The sequence below is a fragment of the Heterodontus francisci genome, chromosome 23, assembly GCF_036365525.1.
Source record: "Heterodontus francisci isolate sHetFra1 chromosome 23, sHetFra1.hap1, whole genome shotgun sequence".
Taxonomy (NCBI): domain Eukaryota; kingdom Metazoa; phylum Chordata; class Chondrichthyes; order Heterodontiformes; family Heterodontidae; genus Heterodontus; species Heterodontus francisci.
Window position 1 is genome coordinate 37,814,327 of NC_090393.1, and position 19,262 is coordinate 37,833,588.

General features: G+C 45.5%; 1 pseudogene; it reads right to left on the reverse strand.

The window, feature by feature from the left end:
• Positions 1-19,262, reverse strand: part of LOC137382919 (merlin-like) — an 80,361-nt pseudogene that overhangs the window by 31,668 nt on the left and 29,431 nt on the right.

Here is a 19,262-nt window from a genome sequence, read left to right on the forward strand (position 1 = left end):
TTTGAGAATATTTGAAACCTCCCATGTTTATTATTTTATATCTTTCACAGATTTGCCTACATATCTTTTCCTTCATTTCCCTTCCACTATTAGGTAGTCCATAGATTACCCCCAGTAATCCCATTGATTCCTTCTTATCCTTTGTCACAATCCATTAGGATTCCATTAGGGTTAGGGTTAGGGTTAGGGTTAGGGTTAGGGTTAGGGTCAATCTTAATGTTGGTTATGAACCTTTTTCTACTGCCATATGTTATCTCTAATTAGTTCAGCTACCTGACAATCTTCTTCCCTATCCTTTCTCAATACATTATATCCTGCAATATTTAATTGCCAGTCTTGTTCTTTATGTAGCCATGTTTCAATTATATCCCAATGACATCTGGCTCCTTACTACAAATTATTGCTTCTAGTTCCCATTTTGGATACTTTGCACATTGCTGTACAGACAATTTGATTTGTTAAAAATAAAGTGAAGGGAATAAAAACAGTCATTTTATAATTATGTTTTGTAACTATATTAGTTAAATATAATTTGCAAGGCTACGGGAAAAGGCTGGGGGACTGAGACAAGCTGAATTGCTCTTGCAGAGGGCTGGCGCACTGGGCTGAATGGCCTTCTTCTGTGTTGTAACTATTCTATGATTCTATTCTATAACTCTATCTGTTCCCTGACTATCTGTGTTACCCTTCTCCTTTACCTTGGTCTGTGCTTTTACTCTCATTTTCTATTTCTTTTATCTTCAGGCTTATATTATTTTCATGGATCCCTCCCTCATCTTACTAGTTTGAAGTCCTATCCACAGTTCTATTTATCCTTTCCACTAGGACACTGGTTCCATTCTGGTTCAAGTGGAATCCATCCCAGCAGTACAGCTCCTTCTGTCCCAGTACTGGTGACAGTGTCCCATAAAATGGAACCCTTCCGTCCCACATCAACCTTTCCGCCATGCTGTTCTGTCTATCCCTACGCCAGGCAGCATATGGCTCAGGTAGTAATCTTGAGATTACCACCTGTGAAGTCCTTTTTTAAAAACATTTACTTACTAACTTCTTATATTCCTTTGCAGGGCCTCTTCCTTTTTCTTCCCTATGTCATTGGTCCCAACATGGACCACAACAACTATCCAGAAATTCCTCCCACTCCTTAATGTGTCAGAGTCTCTCTAACTCACATTCCAGCTCAATCACTCTGAGCTGGAGTTACTTAAGGCAGACATTTCCTGCAGATGTGGGAAAACGTGATAGTCTTGCTGTCCACAAACTCCCTGATACTGCAGTCCTGCGACATCACCTGTGCTGCCAGCTCCAATCTATTTATTTAATTAGCTGCAACTTATATCTAGAACTAATAGAATCACTTCAGATCTAGTATTAATTAGCTGACAGATTGGTTGGATTGATAATTATTTAGTAATTAATTATTCTGATTATTTATGTATAGCAGATACTTATTTAATGCAAATTGGATCTGTTTAGTATCGGTTTCCTCCACTTCGTTTATTTAGTCCCCTTAGATCTATTTAGGCTATTTAGCTTCTTAGGTCTATCTGTTTACCTAAAGGATATTATGCTCTTAATACTCACGATAAATTAATCGTGTGGCTGTAATCCCTCCATCCCTCACTCTGTGATGACTATGGTGTCACTTTTTGAACGTTTCCCTGTTTGGTATTAGCTGCTGCATTTCCGTCTCCGCTGCTTTTAAACTGTTTGGGCTCAAGATTTCTACTTTTTTTAAGTTATACTATGAATAGGCATATGCTATTCAGCCCCTCAGGCCAGTTCGGCCATTCATTCAGACCAAGGCTAATCAGTACCTCAACTCCATTTATCCAGCTTTGATTCATATACCTCAATATCGTTACCTGACAAAAATCTGTCTCGGTCTTCAAAATTTAAATTGGCACAACATTCGCAGCCTTTTTGGTGGGGGGAAAGAGTTCCAGATTTACATCATCCATTGTGTGAAAAAACAGATAGGTATGATTTTGGATTTTACTTATCTAATACACACATTTAGCAAAATATATTTGAAGGGCTGATTAGCGAAGTCCAGGATGTATGCATTTCTGTGTGAAGTGTTCTAAACAATGTACTTTTCTGGCCTTAGCCAAGAGGTACGCTTTGGAGTAAAGCTACTGCCCATATTTTAGTCAGTTTTCCAACTATGAAAGAGCTACCTTCATTTTTTTTTAAACACCATTTTCTTGTTTAAATCTAATATCTAATGCATTCAATATAGTGCAATTTAAAGAATTTGTGCCAACATCTATTCATGAAAAGGCAAAACTCTCTTCTCTTTTTCTATCTCCACCGTAAGTCGTTTCATGTCAGTGTCTTTTAAATCAAAAATGAAGCTTTTAGTCCCAAAGTTAAGACTTGGGATTTCTATTGGCAAGGAATTTGTGCTTGAACTCAAAGGCTGCAAATTAATTATAAATAAAAATGTAGTTAAACATGAATAAAATCATTTTTATTCTGTTCTGTACTTCAGTAAATCACAATGTTTTATGGTGTAATACATTTACAGAGCTTATGAAACAGGTGGTATTTGTTTAATAAGACAAGAATCAACTTATTGAAGCTGATGGAATTCAGTATTGGTAGAGTTCTGCTCTTGTTGCACTGCAGTAACATTTAAAAGCAGTATCTAATGAGAGAATGTTGTGTTCCAACAGCACCGAGTTATCCAAAGTCTCCACACACTGTCCTAAAATCAAGGAAAAGTAGAGCTGCACTCATTGTAGTTTGAATGCCACTGAAATTCTAATTGCTACTTTTTTAATGTGAATTTTGTAAGGTTCAGAGGACTGCTGGGAACTTTGAAATTTAAAATTAAAGCTTAACAAGTTGTCTTCCTACAATTTGCAGTTATACTACAACTAAGGTGAAGTTCCAATGGCAAAAAGCAAAGACCTGCATTTATATAGTGCCTATCGCCACCTGAAGATGTCTTGAAGCGCTTTACAGCCAATGAAGTCTTTTTGAAGTGCAGTCACTGTTGTAATGTAGAAAATGCAGCAGTTAATTTGTGTACCTATAATTACAGGGAATATTCAGCACAGAAACAGGCCATTCGACCCAACCAGTCCATGCTGCAATTTGGGCTCCACTCAAGCTTCCCTTCTGCTTCATTTGCTTATCTAGCTTCTGCTTAAATGCATCCAAATTATTCACGTCAACCACTCCATGTCAGCGAATTTCACATTCTCACCATTTTCTGGATAAAGGAGTTTCTTCTGAATTCCCTATTTGATTTCTTGGTGACTATCTTATATTAATTGACTGTAGTTTTGCTCTTCCCCACAAGTGGAAACACTCTCTGTGTTTACTCTGTCAAAATCTTTCATAATTTTAAAGGCCATTATTAGGTCACCCCTCAGCCTTCTCTTTTGAAAAGAAGAGACCCAGCCTGTTCATCCTTTCCTGATAGGTATAACCTCACAGTTCTGGTTCCATCCTTGTAAATCTTTTCTCACCCTATCCAGTGTCTCTATATCCTTTTTCTAATATAGCGACTGGAACTGTACACAGTACTCCCAAGTGTTATCTAACCAAGGTTTGATACAAGTTTAGCATGATTTCTCTACTTTTCGATTCTATCCCTCTAGATAAATACCCTCATGCTTGGTTTCTTTTGTTATGGCTAGTGACTTGTATCACAACTTTCAGTGACTTGTGTATTTGTACACCTGAATCACTTTGCTCCTTTACCATTTTAGATTCTTAGTTTGTAAGTAATATATGACCTCCTTACTTTTCTTACCAAAATGTAATACCTCACACTTATCTATGCTGAAATCCATTTGCTAATTAAACACCCATTCTGCAAGTTTACTCGTCTTCTTAATAACATGGTCCAACAAAAGCCAATGGGATTATGACTAGATAATCTGTTTTTAGTGATGTTGGTTAAGAAATAAATATGAACAGGACACTGGGAAAAACTTCCCTACTCTTCTTCGAAATAGTGCCATAGGATCTTTTACTTCCACCTGAAAAAGAAAGAGATTTAATGTCTCATCCAAAATATGGCACCTCTGACAATGCTGCATGCTCTCAGTACTACGCTGGAGTGTCAGCCCAGATTTTGTCTCTGGAGTTGAATCTACAACCTTCTGGCTCAAAGACAAGACACTGATTTGATTTTAGTTACACTGCCAGTTTTGTGGCAATGCAAAATACAATTAGCCAAAAGGAGTTAAAAGTTGTACGTCAATAAATTAAATTGTAAAGAGAGTACTGTGTATGAAGACTTGCTGGTGATCTCAGTAAGTTTTTGGTTGGCTTTTCGTTCAGACTCTTGTTCGTCCTGCAAATTCTGTTTCAATTGTTCAGTATCTTTTGCTCTGTATCGAAAGCAAAACAAAAGGCTTGAGATAAGCTATTCTTCAAATGTAATGCATCTTGATTTTAAGCATGCAATGGTATACCATATTGAGTATAAATTAACTAAAAATGGGAAAATATTAGAAGTAATAATAAAAGCAAAATACTGCGGATGCTGGAAATCTGAAATGAAAACAAGAAATGCTGGAAATACTCAGCAGGTCTGGCAGCAACTGTGGAGAGAGAAGCAGAGTTAGCATTTCGGGTCAGTGACCCTTCTTCAGAACTGGCAAATATTAGAAATGTCAAAGGTTATAAGCAAGTAAAGCGGGGGCGGGGCAAGAGATAACAAAGGAGAAGGTGTAGATTGGACAAGGCCACAAAATAGCTGACCAGAAGGTCATGAAGCAAAGGCAAACAATATGTTAATGGTGTGTTGAAAGACAAAGCATTAGTACAGATAGGGTGTTAACAGACTGAAAATTGAACAGCAGAAAGTATAGACATGAAAAAAACTGGGTAAGCAAACTGAACAAACTAAGATTAAATAAAATATACATACAAAAAAATGTAAAAAATGTAAAAAAGAAAAAGAAAAAAAAGAAAAATAACTAAAAATGAAAGTTAAATGGGGGGCCCATCATGCTCTGAAATTATTGAACTCAATGTTCAGTCCGGCAGGCTGTACTGCGCCTAATCGGTAAATGAGATGCTTGCGTTGATGTTCACTGGAACACTGCAACAATCCCAGGACAGGGATGTGAGCATGAGAGCAGGGGGGTGTGTCGGAAGCTCAGGGTCCTGCTTGTGGATGAGTGGAGGTGTTCCGCAAAGCGGTCATCCAGTCTGCGATTGGTCTCCCCAATGTAGAGGAGACCACACTGTGAGCAGCGAATACAGTATACTACATTGAAAGAAGTGCAAGTAAATCGCTGCTTCACCTGAAAGGAGTGTTTGGGGCCTGGGATAGTGAGGAGAGAGGAGGTAAATGGGCAGGTATTACACCTCCTGCGATTGCAGGGGAAGGTGCCATGGGAAGGGGACGAGGTGGTGGGGGTAATGGAGGAGTGGTCCAGGGTGTCGTGGAGGGAACGACCCCTTCGGAATGCTGACAGGGGAAGGGAGGGGAAGATACGTTTGGTAGTGGCATCACGCTGGAGGTGGCGGAAATGGCGGAGGATGGTCCTTTGGATATGGAGGCTGATGGGGTGGAAAGTGAGGACAAGGGGAACCCTGTCACGGTTCTGGGAGGGAGGGGAAGGGGTGAGGGTAGAGGTGCAGGAAATGGGTCGGACACGGTTGAGGGCCCTGTCAACCATAGTGGGGGGGATTCCTCAGTTGAGGAAAAAGGAAGACATATCAGAAGCGCTGTCATGGAAGGTAGCATCATCAGAGCAGATGCGTCGGAGATGGAGAAACTGGGAGAATGGAATGTAGTCCTTACAGGAGGCAGGGTGTGAAGAAGTGTAGTCAAGGTAGCTGTGGGAGTCGTTGGGCTAATAATGGATATTAGTAGACAACCTATCCCCAAAGATGGAGACAGAGAAGTCAAGGAAGGGAAGGGAAGTGTCAGAGATGGACCATGTAAAGGTGAGAAAAGGGTGGAAATTAGAAGCAAAGTTGATAAAGTTTTCCAGTTCGGGGCGGGAGCAGGAAACGGCACCGATACAGTCATCAATGTACCGGAAAAAGAGTTCGGGGAGTGGGCCTGAGTAGGACTGGAACAAAGAATGCTTGACATATCCCACAAAAAGACAGGCATATCTAGGACCCATGCGGGTACCCATAGCAACACCTTTTACTTGAAGGAAGTGAGTGGAGTTGAAGACAAGTTCACCCAGGCGGAGGAGGGTGGTGGTGGATGGGGACTGGTTGGGCTTCTGTTCAAGGAAGAAGCGGAGAGTCCTCAAACCGTCCTGGTGGGGGATGGAGGTGTAGAGCGTTTGGACGTCCATAGTGAAGAGGAGGCGGTTGGGGCCAGGAAACTGGAAATGGTCAAAATGACGTAGGGCGTCAGAAGAGTCACGGATGTAGGTGGGAAGAGACTGGACCAGCGGAGAAAAGATAGAGTCAAGATAGGAAGGAATAAGTTCAGTGGGGCAGGAGCAGGCTGACACAATGGGTCTGCCGGGACAGTCCTGTTTGTGGATTTTGGGAAGGAGGTAGAAGCGGGCTGTCTGGGGTTGTGGGACTATGAGATTGGAAGCTGTAGAGGGAAGATCTCCAGAGGAGATGAGGTCAGTGACAGTCCTGTGGACAGTAGCTTGATGTTTGGTGGTGGGGTCATGGTCCAGAGGAAAGTAGGAAGAAGTGTCTGAGAGTTGGCGCTGAGCCTCTGCAAAATATTATAAGTATTTGAAGGCAAGGTAAATATAAAAAGTATTTCATTAGCAATATTACATAATAATAACATAGCAGATATGCAAACCCAGATATATGCATTTTCATGGGCGGTGCAGTGGTTAGCACCGCAGCCTCACAGCTCCAGGGACCCGGGTTCGATTCTGGGTACTGCCTGTGCGGAGTTTGCAAGTTCTCCCCGTGTCTGCGTGGGTTTTCGCCGGGTGCTCCGGTTTCCTCCCACATTAAAGACTTGCAGGTAATAGGTAAATTGGTCGTTGTAAATTGTCCCTAGTGTAGGTAGGTGGTAGGGAATGTGGGATTACTGTAGGGTTAGTATAAATGGGTGGTTGTTGGTCGGCACAGACTCGGTGGGCCGAAGGGCCTGTTTCAGTGCTGTATCTCTAAATAAATAAATAAAATTAAAAATAAAATAAATAAATAAAAGTGCATCATCAGTACAACTTTACAGGTCTGGGGCTCAATTTCACCGGCCCCTCAACGGCGCAGGTCGCGACACGGGGGCCGGTAAATTGCATAATACCGGCGGCGGTGGGACCTTGGTGCAGCCCCCCATCGCATGGCGACGGCAGGACAATTATCATATGGTAAAGAGTACTTACCTTTGCTGATCATGCAGCCCGCCACCTCTCCACTGCCACTTCCGGATTTTTCGCTGAACAGGCGGCTGTCACGTGCCGTCCCGTTCACGATTCGAAAAGCCAGCGGGTCCTCAGAGGCAGAAGTTGTCACCAGCGAAGGTAAGTTCTGTTATTCAGGGGTCTCACTCTGCATTACAGAAGGGAGGAGGGAGGGGGATACTCAGGGGTCTAACGCTGCTTTCATAAAGGGAGGAGGGAGGGGGGTATTACAGGGTCTCACTCTGCATTCTTAAAGGGAGGAGGGAGGGGGGTATTACAGGGTCTCACTCTGCATTCTTAAAGGGAGGAGGGAGAGGAGGATACGCAGGGGTCTCACTCTGCAATCTTAAAGGGAGGAGGGAGAGGAGGATACGCAGGGGTCTCACTCTGCAATCTTAAAGGGAGGAGGGAGAGGAGGATACACAGGGGTCTCACTCTGCATTCTTAAAGGGAGGAGGGAGGGGATCATTACAGGGTTCTCACTCTGAATTCTTAAATGGAGGAGGGAGGGGGGTATTACAGGGTCTCACTCTGCATTCTCAAAGGGAGAAGGAATACACACGGGGTCTCACTCTGCATTCTTAAAGGGAGAAGGAATACACAGGGGGTCTCACTCTGCATTCTCAAAGGGAGAAGGAATACACAGGGGGTCTCACTCTGCATTCTTAAAGGGAGAAGGAATACACAGGGGGTCTCACTCTGCATTCTCAAAGGGAGAAGGAATACACAGGGGGTCTCACTCTGCATTCTTAAAGGGAGGGGGTCTGGGATTACTGGTGGGAAAGCTCTGCTGGCATGAAGGGAGGTATCGTGTACCATCCCTTCGTTACCAGTGTACGCTCTGTGTTTGTGAGCGGGCAATGGCACACTAGGCATCCTGTGTGTGGGGAGGGTGCCAGAAAGGGCAGGAGCATTAAGGTTGTATGGATGGTGGGGGAAATCAAGGATCTTGATGTGGTCATGTTGTGCCACTCTGAGTGTTGGTCAAGATGGGCAATGCCACGACATGCTACATAGTTGATCCAGGAAAGCAGCTGATGTACCCATCAACACCAATCCCTGCCCTGTTAGGAACCTTCAAATACATGAAGGTATCAAGTTTATGTATCACATGGAAATAGGTATGGCTCATCCTACATTGTGTGATCCTCTGCTCGTGAGGATCGGTATGCGACAGAGACAATATCAACGGGCAGGTATGATCCACATAGAGGTCCCTTGTCATGAGCTGCAGTCCCCAAGGTGAGCTCGCCATTACGTTTGCCGTGCATCTACAGGCCCCACATGACATGCCACCGGATGTCAAAGCACCAGTGTCAGAGGAGATTGCGCATATAGAAAGGGTGTTGACATGTCTCTATACCCTGCTCAAGGATGACCTGCAGTCCATGGGCTCTGATGGGCATGTCATGCCTTTGTTCCTCAGAGTGACAGCGGTTCTCAAGCCTAATGCCTCTGCAGCTTTTTAGGGGCCCACCAGAGACCTTTGTGGGGTCACACTGTCAGCAGTGCACCGCTGCATCAGGGAGGTTACTAATGCCTTGAGCCTGAGAGCCAGTGAGGATGTCCGCTTCAGGACTGACTCTCAGCCAGGCCCAGAGGGCCATTGGTTCTGGCACCATTGCCGGAGAACCATAGGTTGTAATGTTCATTGACTGAACTCAAGTGGCCATCAGGCCTACTGCCAGGCTACCACCTGCAGAGGTCACTATTAAAGGAGCCCTCTCAATCTAGGTGAAGGTGGCATGTGAACACCACAGATGCTTGTAGCAAATGTGTGACCACTTCTCAGGCAGCTGTCATGACACCTGGGGGTCTTGCGCCAGTTCCAGCTGCCACCACTGTTCACTGAACTGGTTCAGATGGAGGGGTGACTTCTTGGAGATAAGGGCTATCCTTTGCAGACATGGCTCCCAACATCAGTGAGAGACCCCACCATTGCTGCAGAGGAGAGATAGAACGCCAGCCACTGAGCTACATGAGCCACCACTGAGCAGGAGATCAGCATGCTGAAAGAGCACCTCCAATGCCTGTATGGATAGAATGATGCCCTGTACTACAGGCCGAAAAGGCCAACTCCTTTCTTTGTTGCTCTGCACAACTACGCACCCAATAGGGACCAGGCCTGGCCTTATGAGGACTATGAGGACGCTGAGGATCTCAACATGTAAGACCCATGGGAGGGCAGATGGCACCCAGGCTCTGCACGCAGGGCTAGCAGTGAGCTAGGGATGTACGGAAGTGGCTTATCAGACAAAGGCTCTCTGCTCCATAGGAACCGACATGAGCTCTGCAAGCCACACATCACCCTCGCTCACCTGCTGTGCACCACTCCACATCTGCAGCATCCCTGTGTAAACCATTAGAGACAGCAGCTGACTGAACCAATGTCCATGTCACTGCATCCATGGAGACGCTCATGAGTAATGGTGGCATGGCAATGATGTTATTGCATATGTCGGCTTTTCTGAAGGGCCAACGGTGCAAAGGGATGTAACATTGATGCTACATACTGGCACACATCATTCACACAGAGAAAAAGACACACACGTTGGTGAGGAACATTTAGTGAAAGACGTATTTACATTGCTGTAACACCCGTGCATTCCCATTTGTTTCAGTGTGTTCTCTGTAAACCTCTGTAATACCTTTTATGGTTTATTTAAGTCTCATGTCCTGGAATGTGCAAATGTACAATTATTCACCCAGGTGCGGCACGCCTACAAGAAGGAATGTTACACTTGAGTGGGAGAAGAGGATCTCAACTTCACAGGACACTGGGACACAGCAGGGTAAGTATGTGGTGGCAAAGCGGAAAGTGCTGGCATCACTCAGCAGGTCAGGCAGCATCTTGGAGAGAGAAGCAGAGTTAACTTTCAGGTCTGTGAATTTGGACAAGTTAACTCTGCTTCTCTCTCCACAGATGCTGCCTGACCTGCTAGGTTTCTGCAGCACTTTCTGCTTTGCTGCCAGATTGACAGCAGCCCCACTCTTCAGCAGTCAGGTAAGTATTTCTTTGACAGCTGTCAGGAAGCAGGTGCTGGGGTGCTGTCAAAGACTCTCTCACTGCGCCGAATGTCCCACCTCTCCCCACGTAATATGGAGGGGGTGGGGGGCACACAGCCTCTATGGAAATGAACCCTCGCGATTAATATTGCGGGGGCTCGGCGGCGGCCGGCGAATGCAGGCACACCATTGAGTTCAAAGGGCACTGCCGCAGAGCACGGTGCCCCCAATAAAATTCACCTCCTCGTGTGTAAAGATATCCTCACAGCTCACATGAACCTTCAACTAGTAGGATGAGCAGTCTAATCTTCAAACTTCTTCACAACAAATTTCAAATCCAACGTATGATTGGCTAAAAGAAAATCATTTTGGAGAAAAACAAGACAGACAATTACGCTAGTATTTTCAGGAAGGTGGGGATGGCGTGAGTGAGGCCAAAAATGGGCAAAGACTGAGGACGCTGAGATCCTGCCAACCTGCGTATCTCACCTAGCGGCTGGCCAAATGGGCAGCCTGGCCGAGTGATGGGAGGGAACATCAGTGGCACAAGGCCGCAGACTTGGAGACAGTTCCCAACAACTGTGAGGTTGGAGAGGCTCATGGTCAGGAGAAGGGAGGTCAACAATACGAAGGGTGGAGGCCAGGAATCGTGCGGGGTGGGGGAGGGATTGGTGAAGAGGGTGAAAAGAGGCCAGCGATCGAGACGGGAGGGTGGTAAGATAGGCAATCGGGAGGGGAGGGGTGACGAGGCCGTCAAACGGGAGGGTGAGAGGCATAATGTTTCCTTGAGAGATCTGTGGCAGAGCATGCCTGTTCCTCCTAGCCCACAAGGAGTGCTGAAGAAGCACTTACCTTGTGCAGCCAGAAACTCCCACCTCCCTTTCATTGCAGAGTTTTTTGACCCTGGGAAAATTGTTCAGGAATAGTGCATTTTAACTCTGCCTCCCAATTGCAATGTGGGTGAGCAATTTAAATATGTTAATGAGTGCCCTGCCTCTTCATGGGGACACTCAGATGCCACAATATCCGCCGCTGTACCCATCCACCCCACCGGCCCTCTCCTGCCTGCAGTGGGGAAGTTCATAGCAAAACCAATGTCTTTATTTTGGATATCAGCTAACAAATGCATCCCACTATGGAAGGAGGTTTTGAGACTCAAACCCACAAATAAGAAGTTGCTGATATAGTCACAAGGCAATCAGAAAATATTTATATCAGGTTTTTTCTCCTTAAGTGCATCTCTAATTTCCTAAAGGGCTGAAAAACACACTGCAGCTTTATTCATAACTACTGAAATCTCCATCAATTCACAAGACTAGGCTCTTGCCAACAGAGTGAGATATAAGGACTAACAGTTTCTTCCCTTTATGGGATGAACACCTCTAGCATCACAAGTGAAACAAATCAACTAGTTTGATGAACAGGGCAAGAATATTGGCCCCTGTTCAGGATGAATCTGCAGTTAAAGACTGACAGTCAACAATGTGTACTGTTGCTGAACACATTTCTGCCATTATATAATGACTGAAATGTTTACCGTCTCTCAGATTCTTTGGCCATTTTAGGCACCAACACTTCTGCCTCCAGCACTTTCTTCTCCATCAGTCTTTTTTCTTCCTCTGTTCTTAAAGCTGCAACTTTTAATCTGTGCATCTCTTGTTCATCCCCTGCTCCCTCCTGGGCCAATAATTTCACCTCCTCTGCTGCAATCTGGGATTTTCCTGCCAGTACGTCTGCAGTCTCTTCAAATCTCAGCTAATGACAGACAAATCCTCAGATTTAACTACTTACTCAGAATTCAAAATATCCAAGGCTTTTATCGACATTGGTGTCACTTTACAAGGCATCTTTAGGAATACTAATAATTTTGATTACCAAAGCCTCATTTGCCAACTTTGCCTCGTCCTGAAGCTCTAATAATCGGTGCTCCAGTTCATCCCCTGCTTTCTGCATCCTCCTTCAGCTGTTTCTCTTGTGCAAGGCTTTGACTTCCCATATACCAAATGGTAAGGAAAAGCAGTGCTTAATGCATCTGTCTATCAAGATCCATAATGGGCAGGTTAAGTAAAACCATATCCTTATTATTCAGAGAGGAAAAGAAAAAATATGTTGTGTTAATTCTTTTTAATTATTTGAGGCTTGGTTAAAATATGTTTAATCATATAGGTTTCCGTTCAGCTACAAACAACAACTTCAACAACAACTTGGACTTATATAGTACCTATGACATAATAAAACATCCCAAAGTTCTTTACAGGAGTTTTATAAAGCAACATTTGACAGAAAACCAAATAAAGCGATATTAGAGCAGATGACCCAAAGCTCAGTCAAAGAGTTTTAAGGAGCGTCTTTAAAAGAGGAAAGAGCAGTTGAGAGGTGGAGAGGTTTAGAGAGGGAATTCCAGAGCTTAGGGCCTAAGCAGAAGAAGGCATGACTACCAGTGGTGGAGCAATTAAAATCAGGGATGCTCAAGAGGCCAGAATTAGATGAGCATAGGTGTCTCGGTGGGTTGTGGGCGAGAGGAGATTCCAGAGATAGGGAGGGGCAAAACCACGGAGGGATTTGGAAACAAAGATGAGAATTTTAAAATCGAGGCGTTACTTAAACGGAAGCCAATGTAGGTCAGTGAGTACAGGGGTGATGAGAGAATTTGATGCGAGTTACAGGCATCAGAGTTTTGGATGACCTCAAGTTTACGGACAATAGAACGTGGGAGGCCTGCCAGGAATGCATTGGAATAGTCAAGTCTAGAGTAACATGGACATGGATGAGGGTCTGCAGGGGCACAGTCAGGCAATGTTACAGAGGTGGAAATGGCCAGTCTTAGTGCTGGCGCGATATGTAGTCAGAAGCTCAAATATGACACCAATGTTCTGAGCAGTCTGGTTCAACCTCAGACAGTGGCCAGAGAAGGGGATGGAGTCAGTCGCTAGGGAAGAGAGTTTTTAGTAGGGTCTGAAGACAATGATTTCAGTCTTCCCAATATTTAATTGTAGGAAATTTCTGCTTACAAAGTACTAGATGTCAAACAAGCAGTCTGACAATTTAGAGATTACTTCAAAAGAACGCTTCTATAATTTCTTAAATGTAATATTGATGTAATGAAGCCTTGACTTAACCGTTGCACAATGACCAAATAATCTACAGAGACTAAAACCGTCATTTTAAATTATTTTATACATTGCAAGTGCATATTTTATAGTCAAACATTTAAATCATTAAAGATTTGTGCTTTCACTGCGAAAACTTAACGATTTGGCATATTTTTACTCTTCATCTCTTCTGTTCAGTGTCAAAATTAACTTAAACTGCAATTTATCCATTAACAGCATTTGATTACAAAAAACTATTTTGTTAATTGATTTTAAAAGCTTAGTCTGTGATTTCTACTGCACTCACTAAATGAAGGTTTACAAAAGGCTTCAGAAGCAATCTGCAACTTGAGTTCTACCTGTCCTCCCCTCATCTTAGAATTGATTAAATCACCAAACATGGATTGTACACAATGTAGATCCAAGAAAAATTTAAGTAATGTAAGCATAATTCATCGCCAAAGAATAGACATCAAAATTGTCAGCGACAATCTCCACAATATCATACAACAATCTGGTCATTGAATTATTCCAGTTCCTGACAGGAATAAGAGTGAGTAAATAACAGTTATTACCATGAACAACTATTAAAGGACCCTCCAGATCACTGCTAGTCCCAGCACTAACCCCTGGCCCAAAGGTCTCAACCTCTGATCTCTCTCCTCCCCTGACCCTTAGATCCCCAAACTCCAGATTCACCGGAATAAAAAACAGGCCTGAAATGTAAACTGTGTTACTCTCTCCACAGATGCTGCCAGACCCCCTGAGTATTTCCAGCATTTTCTGTTTTTATTTCAGATTTCCAGCATACATAGTATTTTGTTTTTGTCCAGGCTCATTGGCTTTGACCCCTAATCATCCCTCCTCCTGGCCCCAATTTCACAAGACATTGCTTACTGATGCAAACCCCAGCCCTGGCCATCAGTTGTTGTCCCCTTCTGCAGGACCCACAACCTGCATGCACTCCCCATGCAATCGCCACCCCCCCCAACCACCTCACCTCCGGAGCCATTATTCACCTGTGAATCAATGAGGCACTAGCAGCGGCTCAATCTTCCACCACTCACCTTCTTGGGGCTGGATTTTGTGAAGGAGGCAGGTGTCCCGGCGCCGGGCCGAAAGGTCGGGGGCAACCCCGCCTCTGCATTTTTCAGGACCCTGGAGCGATCCTCCGGTCTTTGGCCGTCAACGTTGAAGGAGGCGGGATCCCTGTCCCTTTAAGCACTTAATAGGGGCAGGGATCCTGTCCCCAAGAGCTGCTGGCCAATCATAGAACCGACAGCTCAACAGTATCGGTAGCGCCACTGGGAGCAGTGGCCGCTGCCAGTACTGTAGAAGCCTCAGACCCAGGCCCAGCGTTGGAACCCCGGACCTGAGGTAGGTGAGGCAGGGTTGCCGAGGACAATCCAGAAGGCCCTGGTGGGGGGGGGGGGGGGTGGGGGTTGGGCGTTCATTCCAGGGTATGGTGGTCCTGGGGCGACAGGAGTCCTCCGTGGGCCATGAACTGTCCATGAAGGAGGGACCCCCCCCCCACCACCAACCCACAGGGAGGGCACCTCATTTTCCACGGTGCCCTCCTCGCGTGGCAGAGGACCCACCCAGCCACTGGTAAGATCCCAGTGGCAGTGGGACGAGGCCTTCATTGGCTGTCAATAGACCACTTAAAGGCCTCAATTGGCCTCTGGGCAGGAAGGCCGATGTTGGCCTATCTCACCCCAAGAAGATTGGGTCTGGCAATCCCAGTGTCGGGTTCCGTGACGGCCACTGCCATGCCGATTCTCCGCCCCCCTCCCCATCCCCACACCGACATGGAACCCGCCGTTGGGAGGACAACAAGACCCAGCCCTTGGTCTCTGCTCGCGGTGCCATTCCAATGCAAATGAAGGAAGGAAGGCAACAACAGGACTGCATAAAGGGAAGTCTTTATTGGTGAACCTACAAGTGGCAGTACGGATCAAAGGAAACGTGAGTACATTAAGGGCATCACGAGCTTCCCTTGCACGTCTCTCCTGTTGTCCCCTGGAGTCCTTCATCTGGCTTGGCCAGCTTCCTCCTCCACATCCTCATCGTCTGAGGAGGCGTCATGCTCCTCTCTACCTTCAATGTTCAACACCTCCCTCTTTTCTAGCACCAGGTTGTGCAGTGCACAGCAGACCACCACGATACATGAGACCCTCACTGGAGCTTACTGAAGGGCTTCACTGGGCTGATCTAGGCACCTAAATCTCATCTTGAATAGACCACTGGCCTGCTCAATAGTTGCTCATGTTGTCCCATGGCAGATGTTGAACCTCTCCTCTGCATCTGTGTGTGGGCTCCTCACAGACATTAGTAGCCGTGTCCTCAGTGGGTAGCCCTTGTCTCCAAGGATCGATCCCTGAAGGTGCAAAGGAGGCCGGAATAGCTCTGCCACCTGGCCTCAAAATGTAAGCATTGTGGCAACTTCCCGGGAAGCGTGCACAGACCTGCAGGATCCATTTACACTGGTCACAGACAAGTTGTACAATGAGGGAGTGGAAGCCCTCCCTGTTGATGAAGACCGTTGGTTGGTGTGCAGGAACCTTGGCCACATGCGTGCAGTCGATGACAACCTGCACCTAGAGCAATCCGGCAATGGCCCTGAAACAGATGGACCTCTTAGTTTGAGAGTTGGGATCCATGCGGAAGCGCACATAGTTGCCTGCCCTTCTGAAAAGGGCACTGGTGACCACTTTGATACACTGTTGGCCCGTGACTGTGAGATCCCACATGCTCTCAGTGGACCCCTGGAATGATTCAGAGGCATAGAAGGTCAGTGCCACAGTGACCTTCAGTGTCACTGGCATTGGATTTTCACCAAGTCCCCCGGGGCACAGCTCGTCCTGCATCATAGTGCATAGGTCAGTGACGGCCTCCCCGGAGAGATGGAGTCTTCATTGTTACTGCCTCTCAGACATCTGTAGGTAGTTAAGCCTCAACTGGTAGACCCGCTCTGGACGGTAGCTCCTTCTGCATGGGGGAGGCTTCTGGATTTCCCCTCTGCACCCTTCTCCACCATCTGGAGGTCAATGCTGACCCTCCTGTCGGCTCACAGGACGTTGCGGTACTTCTGCCAGTACCTGGACCTCCCTCCTACTCTGCAGCGCCTCCTCCTCAATGGGGTCTCCAAAGCTTGGATGAATGAGACCCATGATAGGTGACCTCTCCCTGTGTTCAAGGTCTTCACTCCCCTTCCTTCCCTCCACTTGTTATTTCTGATGAGGTGGCACTTGCCCATTGCCCACCTTGGTATGGCACCCCCAAAATGCTGGCACCTTTGCTACACTCCTCAAACAATGCCCGATGCCCGCCCTGGCAGTTGGTGCTGCCTCTCCTGATGGCCTCCCCTTATAGCCAACAAAGAGGTCTCGCCTCTATGTTGCCTCCGTCAACCAGGCAAGGCTCTGAAGCCCCTCAATTCCCGGGTACCGTAAATAAAATTTAAAAGTAAAATTAAAATCACTGCCAATAGACCTCTTAACTACCTTAATTGCCTGCCGGCCGCGTCAGTGTCGGCTCTCCACCCTCCATGTGTGCCACAATCCATAAAATCGGGATGGGACATCACGAAGTCAGATGATGTCTTCCGTCCTGATTTAATATCCTCCCCACCTCCGTTCCCATACCCAAAGCCCGCATAAATTTCTTCCCCTGGTCTTTCATAACCTATATCTCTGAGGAACCAATCTCCTTCTCTATCAAAGAACTGTATGCTTGATTACCTAAGAATGATACAAGAAAGCATATGGCATGCTTGCCTCCATTGGTCCCAAGAAGGCATACGGCATGCTTGCCTTCATCGGTCGGGGCATAGAGTATAAAAATTGGCAAGTCATGCTGCAGCTGTACAGAACCTTAGTTAGGCCACACTCAGAATATTGCGTGCAATTCTGGTCGCCACACTACCAGAAGGACATGGAGGCTTTGGAGAAGGTACAGAAGAGGTTTACCAGGATGTTGCCTGGTCTGGAGGGTATTAGCTATGAGGAGAGGTTGGATAAACTTGGATTGTTTTCACTGGAACGACGGAGGTGGAGGGGCGACATGATAGAGGTTTACAAAGTTATGAGTGGCATGGACAGAGTGGATAGTCAGAAGCTTTTTCCTAGGGTGGAAGGGACATAGGTTTAAGGTGTGAGGGGCAAAGTTTAGAGGGGATGTGTGAGGACAGTTCTTTACACAGAGGGTGGTGAGTGCCTGGAACTTGCTGCCAGGAGAGGTGGTGGAAGCAGGTACGATAATGACATTTAAGAGGCATCTTGACAAATACATGAATAGGATGGGAATAGAGGGATACGGTCCCCGGAAGTGCAGAAGGTTTTAGTTTAGGCAGGCATCAAGATCGGCGCAGGCTTGGAGGGCCGATTGGCCTGTTCCTGTGCTGTACTGTTCTTTGTTCTTTGATACTTCATGCATATTTTTCAAGAAGCAGGCATTCACATACATCATTTTTTGACTATTCTGTTCATACTATTTGCACATCAATGAAATAATAGTCCTTTCTATTTAGGTTGTTAAGCGATAAGCTTCCTATGCCACTATTGGTCCCAGGTCATCTTCTCCTCCCGCTAAACTAAGATATTTCCAATGTTTTCAATGGCTGAAGGGTTGATAATGAGAGGACACAGATTTAAGGTGACTGGCAAAAGTACCAGAGGCAACATGCGGAAAAACCTTTTTACACAATGAGTGCTTAAGGTTTGGAATGGGTGGTGGATACAAATTCAATAGTAGCCTTCAAAAAGGAATTGGATAAATATTTGAAGGAGATAAAATTGCATGGATAGAGGGTAAGAGCAGGAGAGTGGGACTAACTGAAAGAGCCTGCACAGACTCAGTGGGCCAAATAGCCTCCTATTGTGCCGTACGATTCTTACATGATTCTACGTGGCAGCAGCCAATGCGCCATGGTGTACACTAAAAAAGCACCAAAAACAAAGCTCCTGAATGTCCTATGACGAAAAGTATAGCTAGCAAACAAAATATTGCAGCCACAATAAAATGCCAGAATAATTTAGGAATGATTGGTGTCCTCAAGGAACGAAGGGAAGTGATTTAGTAACCTTGGACAGCCTGGTGAAATGGGCAGACACCTGGCAGATGAAATTTAATGCCAAGAAGTGTGAAATGATGAGAAATATGATGAGAGGCAGTGTAACTCAATGGTACAATTCTAAAGGTGATGCAGGAACAGAGAGGCCTGAGGGTTCACATACACAAATCTTTGAAAGTGGCAGGATAAGCTGATAAAGCTGTTAAAAAAAAAATCTGTGGCTTTGTAAATAGAAGCATAGAATACAAAAGCAAAAAGATATGTTAAAACTTTATAAATCATTGATTAGACCTCAGCTAGAGTATTCTGTCCAATTCTAGACACCACAATTTAGAAAGGGTGTCAAGGTCTTGGAGAGGGTACAGAGGAGATTTACTGGAATGGTATCAGGGATGAGGGATTTCAGTTATCTGGGGAGAATAAGGAAGTTGTGATAGTTCTCCTTAGAGCAGAGAAAGTTATGGGGAGATTTAACAGAGGTGTTCAAATTATGAGGTGTTTTGATAGACTAGATATTTCCACTGGCAGCGGGGTCAGTAACCAGAGGACACAGATTTAAAATAATTGGCAAAAGAAACCAAGGGGGGCGGATGAGGAGAATTTCTATTGCGTGGGGAGCTGTGATGATCTGAAATACACTGCCTGAGAGGCTGGTGAAAGCAGATGCAATAGTAACTTTCAAAGGAAATCGGATCTTTACTTAAAAAGGTAACATTTGCAGGGCTATGAGGAAAGAGCAGGGGAGTGAGACCAATTTGTAGCTCAGAGAGCTGACGTATGCTC